The sequence below is a fragment of the Prionailurus viverrinus genome, chromosome B1 (assembly GCF_022837055.1).
Source record: "Prionailurus viverrinus isolate Anna chromosome B1, UM_Priviv_1.0, whole genome shotgun sequence".
NCBI classification, from domain to species: Eukaryota; Metazoa; Chordata; class Mammalia; order Carnivora; family Felidae; genus Prionailurus; species Prionailurus viverrinus.
Window position 1 is genome coordinate 26,892,865 of NC_062564.1, and position 10,567 is coordinate 26,903,431.

Here is a 10,567-nt window from a genome sequence, read left to right on the forward strand (position 1 = left end):
AGTTTTGAGGGTTAGAAGTCCCAGCTTGAGGTGCAGCTGGGTCTATTTCTGGTGAGAGCTCTCTTCCTGGCTTGTAGATGGCTGCCCTCTTCGCTGTGTGCTCACATGGCCTTTCCACATGGAGAGAGAGAGAGAGAGAGCGAGAGAGAGAGGGCTCTCTTCCTCTTCCTATCAACACACCAGTCTCATCGGATTAGGATCCAATCCAAATGACCTCACTTAACCTTAATTACCTTCTAAAAGTCTCATCTCCACATACAATCACATTGGGGTTAGGGCTTCAGTGTATAAATTTCAGAGGACAACAATTCAGTTCACAGCACAAAATGAAATAAAACAATTGATCCACAGGTCACCAGGCTACCAAGACTTTTCAGAGCACCTCCAAATATTCCTGGTTATCCAAATAGCCTCATTAAACGCCAAGATGTTTACCCTCTGAGGCTATGGCACCACTTACAAGCATGTACCCAACAGAAATGGGTCCATCCGTTCACCGACTGGTATGTGAAAGAATGCTCGTGGCCCCAAGCAGAAAACAGTGCAAATGTCCATTCACTGCAGAACGGATGAACAAATGTTAGCATGTGCATACAACAGAAGAGTGTATCGCAGTGAAAATGAGCAACATGGGCGCCTGGTTGGCTCAGTCGGTAGAGCATGAGACCCTTGATCTTGGAGCTGTGGGTTGGAGCCCCATGTTGGGTATAGAGGTTACTTAAAAAAATTAAAATCTTAAAAAAATGAGCAACATGGGTAAATATCACAAACCTAAGGGAAGAAAACAAGACTCAGAAGGGTGTATATTCTATGATTCTACTAACGTTAATCTCAAGATGAGGCAAAACTAGGGCCTAGAAGTCGGGATAGTGGTTACCCTTGGGAGAAGGGGGTAAGGAGTGGAAAAGCTCATGGGGGTCTGGGGTTCTAGCCATGTTCTAATGTTCCACTTCTTGGTCTGAGGGCTGGTTACTCAGGTGAGCTCCTGGTGTGAAAATTCACTGAGCTGTGGACTTAATGGTCTATGTACTTTTCTGCACGTACACTAGACTTCTGTAAAATTTGCAAACCTCAAGTTCTGACATGTCATTCTGGCACATCCAGCTTTCCTGGTCCTCCTCACGTGCCTCCACGGGTGCCTACCATCCGCTACGTCCCATGTGCTTTCTGTAGGACCAGGGGGCAAGACGTCAGGATGGCAAGGGGACACAAAGAGAAGAACTCGTGGTGCCCCGCCGGCTCCGTCAGAAGAGCATGAGACTCAATCTTCTGGTCGTGAGTTCGAGCCCCACGTTGTGGGTAGAGATCACTATAAACAAACAAACAAACAAACAAACTTTTTTTTTTAATTTTTTTTTTCAACGTTTATTTATTTTTGGGACAGAGAGAGACAGAGCATGAAAGGGGGAGGGGCAGAGAGAGAGGGAGACCCAGAATCGGAAACAGGCTCCAGGCTCTGAGCCATCAGCCCAGAGCCTGATGCGGGGCTCGAACTCACGGACCACGAGATCGTGACCTGGCTGAAGTCAGACGCTTAACCGACTGCGCCACCCAGGCGCCCCAAACAAACAAACTTTTAACAAAGTGAGAGAACAACTGTAAAAGCCACAGCAGAGAGAGAAGCCCCCCGAGTGAGGAGGGCACAGAATGAAGCCAGAGTGGACGCGCTGGAGCCCAGGTGAGGGGAACTTTGGCAACGGGGGCAGAAAGGAAGCACCGTAGTGAAAGAATGTTTGGTTCCTGCACAGGCAGATCATATGGACAGAGTCAAAAGGGAAAGATATTACTTTGACAGAAAAAATTTAGTATCCTATCTGCACATCGTGTGGATTTGGGAGGGAAAAACCGGGTTTACCGAGAGCAAAAGCCAGAAACTACGGGCTGGCTCCGTGCTCATTTGCATTTGAGTCTCGGGGACATTTCCTGTGAAACAAGATGTGAAGAACATTCCCCCTCTCCCAGCAGACAGTGCTGATATTTTTGCCGTCACCAGTGGGCCCGTTCGCAATAATAACAATTTTTAAACCTAAGGGAAGAGAATATTTGTTCCATGTAGTCAAGACTACAGTTCTCTCTGGCTGAACTCACAGGGCTCTGCCTGGAGCCCGACTCCAGAACTTTTTCAGGTTTCAATCTGTAGATATTGTTGCTGTCTTTGCACACACAGGACCAGAAAAGTGCTTTATACGCTTCACAGAACTGAAAGGAGGGAGAGGGGTGGGCACTGTGAGGACAGCACTACCCACCCACCCCCCAAGGAACACTCAGATTTGAGCATCATCACCACCTTCATCAGCATTTTATTATCAACAACTAACCACCAGGTGGTATTTTATGAGTTTTGTACATCTTATGTGCAATTCTCACAGCTGCTATTATTTCCATGAAGCCGATGCTCAGAGATGCTATGTAACTTACCCAAGGACCCACAGCCAAGCAATGACAGGCTGGATTCCTTGGGACTATTGCCTCCAAAGTTATGCTTTTTGCACTCTGTTCTACATTCACCAAGAATGGGTGCAATTTTGAAGAGGTTGGTAAGATCAGAGCAAGTCTGCAGACAGAAAAACCCAGGGGAAATGAAATAATCTCTTAAGGCAAAAAAAAAAGCTGGAATAGGAGTAAAGTTTAAACTACTTTACTTAATGATCTTTTAAGATCTTTAAGATCACATTGCCTGTGAAGAAGTTTGGGAAAGACTACGGGGGAAAAATCAGTGTTTTTTGCTGAATAGCCAGCCTCTTAGATGGGTTATAACTAACGGAGAAGGGAGACATGGGCTTAAGGTGGTGTTCCTGGAGCCCAAATGGCATGCGCTGGGCAGTGTCCTGAGACCAGATTAGAGGGCTCTACTTTTGGCCTGTGAGAAGCAGAGCTGTGCAGGAACATTCCAGTGACCAGCACACAGGGTCCGTGCGGTGTCACTTTGTCTGAGACATTCACCAATCTTGGATGCTGTGGGCGCGAAGCCATGGACATCTGGCTCAAGAGAAGGTATGAGATTTGAGGGATGCTTCTGCATGCTCCAGATCCTTAGAGAGGATGAAAGGGTCCCAGGGAGGGTGGGAGAAATAACCCCAGAGAAGAGACAAAAAGAAATGACCCCAAGGAGGCAGAGCTACAGTCCAGTACTATGAGCTCCAGTCCCAGACAAGATGTCGGCAGGAGAGAAGAGAAGAGAAAGGAGAGAAAGGAGGGGAGGGGAGGGGAGGGGAGAGGAGGGGAGGGGAGGGGAGGAGAGGAGATGAGAGGAGAGGGGAGGACCCTGCACCAGCAGATGCCACGGGCAGATAAGGGCAGACACATGGGGTCGGTGAGGGCTGAGGGCCCCTCACTCCCCAAAGCCCCTTTCCCAGGGCCTACACAGTGCACTGACAAGGTAATCATATGATCGTATAATTGGTAACACTGGGGGGAAATGTGCTTTAACTGAAACCACTTAAGATTGATGATTCTCCTTATTCCAACTTCCCCTTTGCCCTAAGTAGGGCAAGTGCCCATATATCAAGTGGACCTGAAATGTCCAAGGTCCTTTTGGGGATTTGGCGAAAGGGAATTTGACTTGAGGGTACGTTTATTCTGTGTTTGATGGGACATATTAACATGGCTTTCAGTCATTTCCTTGAATAGTCAGTCATTCCAGATAGGAATGGCTTCTAGAACATACCTACCACGTGGGTGCTGACTTAGCAGGAAGGTGCAGGGCAGGGATCACACCAAGATAGGAGCAAGTTCTCCAGTGACAGGCAGGGAAGGATCTGAATCGTGGGAGAGGAAATCTGCTTTAACATGTGTGGAGCCAGAGTTAGTCTAGGAAAATTCTAATCGCCAGACGAGCAGAGTAAGATCGATGCCAAATCAAAGTAGAAGTTCTCTGCCAGGAATATACTCAGGAAGGCAGCATATACAACTATAAACCCACCTTACATTTTTTTTTCTTTTTTGATGGGAATTGCACAAAGCAGAATTTGTCAGAAATTTTTTTAACATTTATTTATTTTGACAGACAGAGACAGAGAACATGAGCAGGGGAGGGGCAGAAAGACAGAGAGAGAGAGAGAGAGAGAATCCCAAGCAGGCTCTACGTGCAGCACAGAGGCCAGTGTGGGGCTCAGACTCACAAACCGTGAGATCGTGACCTGAGCCAAAATCAAGAGTCTGACACTTAACCAACTGAGCCACCCAGACGCCCCAGAATTCATCAGAAATCTTATGTTTGAAGGACCCAAGTTTGACACGGTATTATAAACAGCAAGCATGTCTGTGTATGCAGTTGATATCTTTTCGTCAATTTGACAATCAAAAGTAAGAAACAAATCCTGATGATCTGTGATAGAGGGAAGACTAAATTATCTTGCTTTTCTCTCTAGAGAAAAATTATTGCAAAATTGTGGTCATATGAAGTGATCAAAGAGTTGGCAGCCAAAAAATTGGTGGGGATGTATTATAAAGGTGTTTCAGGCAATTAAATAATGAACATATTGTTATTTTTATGACTTTCGTGATGCTTATGGTATCAGGCAGCTCTTTAAAATTTACGATTGTGTTTTCTATTCACAGTCTAAATCCATATTCGTGTTTGTATTTGCTTTTGAGTTTGTATTTTTCTATTCCTTTTCTCGCAGAAGGCCCATGAGAAATTGAATAAGCTTCAAGCCCCTGCCTGAGGAAGCAGTCCAGAAGAGGTATTAGCATAGGTTTCCCATGAAACAATGGAGAGGATTCATGGGGCCAGTTTTATCAACGAGGGAAGAGAGTTAAGTGGCTGGTGGCTGATTCCCTACCAGGCAGGTGGAGGTGGCTGGTCAGTGGGCGTGCTCAAGCAGAGAGCGTGGCACCGGGTAGATGAAGCTACAAAATCATCTGATGGGACCTCTCCGGGCTTGGAACTTTCTGAAAATGGCTAAGCAGCAGGGCTTTCCTAGAATTTTCAAAATCCATCCAGGTCTGGCTTCCCAAGAAGGGAGGTGACCCTTGAGAAAACTCAAAGAAGTGGAGGACAGTCCGTAACACTATCTCCTAACATTCTGGAGAGAGTGTAGCTCCACTCCCATGATTCACCGGGCCTTCCGATGGCCTTAAGAAACTTTTGTTCTCAAAACTTTGAGGCTTGTTTCTTGCAAATTTTATCACAGGCAAGCACACAGTGACATCCATAATAGGGCAGTGCAGCCCATTATACCTTGGCTTCCCTGAGAATTAGTGCTTGGGCATGAATTCAAATTAATTATCTGGCTACATGATGGCAGGATTAACCTTTAAAGTGGATGCAATGACCATGATTTACATAATCTATTTAATCATTTTTCAATAGAGTTAATATTTAGAAGGCAAGTGGGGAGAAATAAATTACATCTTATAGCTTTTCGCGAACACCAGACTCAGCTCACAAAAGAATAAAATTAACATTATCTAAGGTATAGAACATATCAGGCACCTGAAGCCATAAATTAGATTACAGGGATAATTAACAACCCTTCCAGAGTCTTCTTGTAATATGAATTCGTCCAGAAAGTAAATAAACAGTGACACACACATAGACAAGGAGCAGATTTCATCCATCACTTTGCTCTTGGGATCCCAGCAGAGATACCCTGATCTGGTAAGTCCTAATGAGATATTTGGCAGGTGTGTGGAATAAACATTGGGACCATTTGTTTAAGGACCTACCAGGGCTATATCTAGATCACAAGGAACTGGCTGAAAATAAGTCAAATAAAATTAAGTTTGAATCTGGGCATATTTTTTTTTAATCTGATTGTTTCTTCTTTTAGGTTCTATTATGGGGAGGGCATGTGTTTTATTTTGCTTTCTGAAGAGACAAAGGCTTAACAACGGAGCGAGTGGAATGGTGTGTTTTCCAATCCCAAGTAACCTGTTATCTGAAGAAGCTGTTATCTGAAGAATCCAGAAGAGTTCTTGGGGAATGCATTTAGGGGGTGATGGCTTATTCAAAGAGAACTTTCTGAATCTAAAAATTCTGAAAATTTAGATTGCTCCGAGAGAATGAGACCAGAAGAGGAGGGCTCGAAAAACAGACACTATGTCATTTTTAAAGCAGCTTACATAGAAGTTTACCTTTTAATTAAATAAAAGAACTCACCGTGAACTTTGCAAGCACAGGGAAAGCAAGGAGAGTTCCAGAAGGATACAGGAGTATCCTGTGCCTGTATCCTCCTATCCGGGAGGTAGAATGACATATATAAGGGAGGGCAGTAGAGTGACGTCTATAAGGGAGGGATGGGGGCCTGGGAGTCCAGAGAACTGGGTTCCAACTTTGACTGCCAATAAGTGTTGGACCTGAGTGAACTCGTGTTTCTCCTCTGGGTGTCCAGGATCCTCATCCGAAAACTAAGGACTGCATGGTACCTGGCTCATAGCATAGCGGTTGAGTAGGGGTGTAGACTCGGTCAACCCTGTGTTTGAGTTTCCAGCCTACTAGCTGCATGACTCTGAGCAAGGCATTTACATCTTTATCCCCAGTGTCCCCATCTGTGACGTGGATAAACAGAACCTACCTCATAGGATCACTGGAATGTTTAAACAAATGTATAAAGCACTTAGCACATAGTGTCTGGCTCACAGTAAGGATGTGATACGAATTGGCTCTTATGAATAATATTGCTCTAAAATCTCTCCAACTCTATTGTTCTATGAGTCTAGTTTTATGACATAAAGATAGAAAACTCGCAGTTGAGCAATATTGCGACCGATGAGTCTGTAGGCCGTGTCAGTTCGTGAAAACATCCATACAGCATGATATGAAGTAGAAGGAAGTTGGAAATAGTTATCCTTTGTGCACATGTGCGGGGTAAAAATAAGGGGTATATTGGTAACCAACGGAAGGAAATCATCGTTGAAACAGTTGACATGATCTATTATCCTTTTCTCTGAAGTTGTTTGACGGTTTAATACAGACCTAATAAGAAGTGAAACTCTGTGAAAAGTGGTTTTTGCTTCTCCTCTTTTTCTATGAAATTGTCCCAGATAAGTAGAGATTGCCATTTAGGGCTACAGTTGGTGCTCGAGGGCCCTTGGAAAACCATTCTGCCGAAGTGATGGATCTACTTGTTTTGTGGCTCATCTGGAGCTCCTTACAAAAAGCTTTTCAAAAGAGAAAGATGGTCCAATCTCTTCTAGTGAAGGTGCTGCACATCTCTCCTCAGAAAATATCCCTAACGGTTTTTCTCCTGCTCAGCCTCAAGCCTTTTAAGAAGAGCCCAGAAAGGTAACCTACTCCATAAATTAAACGGAAACACTCTCCATCAGACTTTGACTTTTGGCTTCTTGGATTTTCATGCAAGTCTACTGCTGTTTGAACAGCACCAGAGAATGAGAGACTGTGTGTGACAGCAGTGACGGGCACGGCCACCTTCTAAGTGAGACTGGAAATGCAGGTTCCCAGGTTTCTAAGTGAACAATCTTTTCACCCGGCCAGAAGGTCCCTGTGTTACTCTAATAATTACGAAAATAACAACAAAAGCTCAATGGAGTGTTTTCTAGACATCAAGGCACCGTGTTAAACACTTTACACACTTAGATCATTACTTCCTCACAAAAGCTTTATGAGGTGAGTGGTGAGACTGTTCCCGTTTTACAGATGAGGACATGGAGGCTTAGAAAATGTAAGCAGCTTGCTCAAGGTGACAGTAATGGTAAGTAGCAGAGATAGGATTAGAATTGCCTTCTGTTCGTTCCAAAGCTCATGGTCCGAACAGTCTGTTGACTGAGTGGTCTCTCCTCCTTGACAGTCCTCTCCCCAAATTACCGTGCTGTCTCCTCTTTTCCAGGAAAAAGACATCCCCCTGCCCATGGCTGACGGAGCATTTTCCCCAGAGTGGGTGCCTCAATTAGCCAACAGTTTGATTGCCTGCTTTACGCCTAACGTTGTACTAAGATAAAAAGCCTTTGAACTTCCGGCATTGTCATTCTCCAAAAAGAATGTATTTGAGGAGAGTTAATTGACAGATCAGGTTGTAAAAAATTAAAAATCCACCCTTTAAAAAGAAACTCCTTTAAAAGTAGACTAGAAGGCAAAAATTCTAAACCAGTGTGTGTGTGTGTGTGTCTGCAGAAGGGAAGTCGAAGAGAAACGTTGCCCATTTATTCCACAAAATGCCATCAGAAAAGAGCAATATCATGGCAAGAAGTGACGATAGCTATTTATTCCCCCGAAGAAGAGCATTCGAACAGATTCATCGGCATGACATTAGCAGTCCTCGAAAACATTTATACACGAATTCTTGAAGACAAGAAAAGGACAAATCAATCAGGCACACAGCCTCTGAAACTATCACATTACCCAGTCTGCAGTAAAAGTCCTCATCCGTGAACACGGAGTCTCACTTCCCTCCACCTGGCTTTCTCATCTTCTACCTGCAAGTGTGAAAACAGGGCTGGGAACCAGGCAAATCAAGGGGGCTACTCGTGTGCCCCTTCGAATCGTTGTGCTGTGCAAGGCAACAAAATGGACAACGCCCACTTTTAACTCAGCATATGCATCCTCTAAAGAGACAGCCCTGTCTCTTACCATATATGGGTGCAGCACCCCTCAAGAGAAGGCTGGGCTGATTTTTCCCTTTTGAAGGGTTAGTTGTCCTGTTGTCATTCACAGAACAGAACAGAACATCAAACTGGAGGAGATACCTTTTTATTCCTCTACGTCCGTCCTAGATGTTCCTTTCAGATCAAGGAGTTGGGGTGAGAACAAATGAACCAATTAAACTAGGAAGGAATATATTTAGTCTCAAGCAACCTTAAAACGAACTACCCAACATTCCCGAGTTGTGTTGGGTAGGATCTTCGGGAATATTCCTGACTTTAAGATTAGCTCTCTTGTAGCCAAGAAAGTGTTCCTTTTCTTTATAGAAAATGATTTGTGGGCGCCTGGATGGCCCAGCTGGTTGAGCATCCGACTCTCGGTTTCTGCTCAGGTCATGATCTCGCAGTCTGCGGGTTCGAGCCCCGCTTGGGGCTTTGCACTGGCAGTGCAGAGCCTGCTGCAGATTCTCTCTCTCTCTCTGTCTCTTTGCCCCTTCCTGGCTCGCGTGCGTGCACACGCTGCCCCCAACCTCAAAATAAATAAATAAATAATTTTTTAAAGATGACTTGCATACCCAGATCTGGGATGTGCTGGTTTTCAAGCTAAAAGTCTTGTCCCCCACAGCACCATGGGAGGCAATAGGGTTTGGCCATATCCCTCTGAACTCTGTGAAGCTGTGCAGCCCTGCATCTGAGCCCTCACTTTATTCTGGGCTTCAAGATCGACTGTGACTCAGGGAGGGAGAATACAGGTGTCAAGTTCAGAACTACTCATTTACATGATACATTCTGGGTCTCTGGGTCTCTGGGACTGTTTGAGAGGAAGGGAGACGAGCCTCACATCGACTTTTTACAGGCGTCATGATATATGAGAGATGCGACAAGAGAAATTCTCCAAGTTTCTCTGAAGTCTTGTCTCCTCTTTTGGAAAATGGAAATCATTTCTTCCACTTACCCCATGAGAACAATCTACCAGCACAAGAGGTGCCTGTGCACAAGGAGAATGTCCCCTAAAGTTTTCCCTCAAGTTTTTGAGCACCATCTGGCACAGAGAAAGTGCAGAAAAAAATCATTGGGGAGTGAATGAGCAAATATGGTGCATGTCTGGATTGACAGTTATAGAATATGAAAAACTCGTGAAGTTCTCTACACTATTTGTAAGCATGCTTTTCTCCAAAAGAACCAAACTCAGGGCACTTGGGTGGCTCAGACGGTTAAGTGTCCGATTTCAGCTCGGGTCATGATGTCATGGTTCGTGGGTTCGAACACCGCGTGGGGCTCTGTGCTGACAGCTCAGAGCCTGGAGCCTCTCTTGCAGCCCCTCCCCGACTTGCACTCTGTCTCTCTCTCTCTCTCTCTCTCTCTCTCTCTCAAAAATAAATGAAAGTATTTTTTAAAAATTAAGAAACAAACTCCAGGGTACTTCTTTTGGCATGGTCCAAAGTCTAGAAATATCTCCACTTTTGATTTGGAGCTTTTGAATGATCCAGTTTTTTTTTTTTTTTTTTTAATTCTGTGTTATCTGTGGCAAGCCGGGGCCAATACAAGCATGCCTTTTCCTCAAAAGACTGGTGACTCATCAAATATCATTCACCAGAGCTCTAGTCTAATCTCCTTACTGGCGTCCAGGTAACTAGAGGTTTCATTTGTGACAACTCAGTGGGAGCTTTTATGAAATCGCTACCCCTTTGCCAGAATCCCACCAGGCCTCCTCTAGGCTGCACGTCCAGAAATCGATTGCCTTCCAAACATTAGTGGGAAACGGTGCTCTTAGTGGAAAATATTAATGAAATTGGAGGTCCCGGCCTCACGTGTGGTTTCCCTGGAAGGTGGGCAGCAGGGGCCGCCTGGGTCTTTGCATTCGAGACCCTCCAGCTGGCCCATGCTTCCTGTCACATCCCTAGGGGAGGCGTTGGCCGCCAACCAGTTCTGACGATGAGCCGGGCCCCGTGTGAGGCTCTGTGAATCAATGGAGGTGTGTTGGACCCACATCCTCCAGAGAGACAGACGGGAACACAGAGGAGTT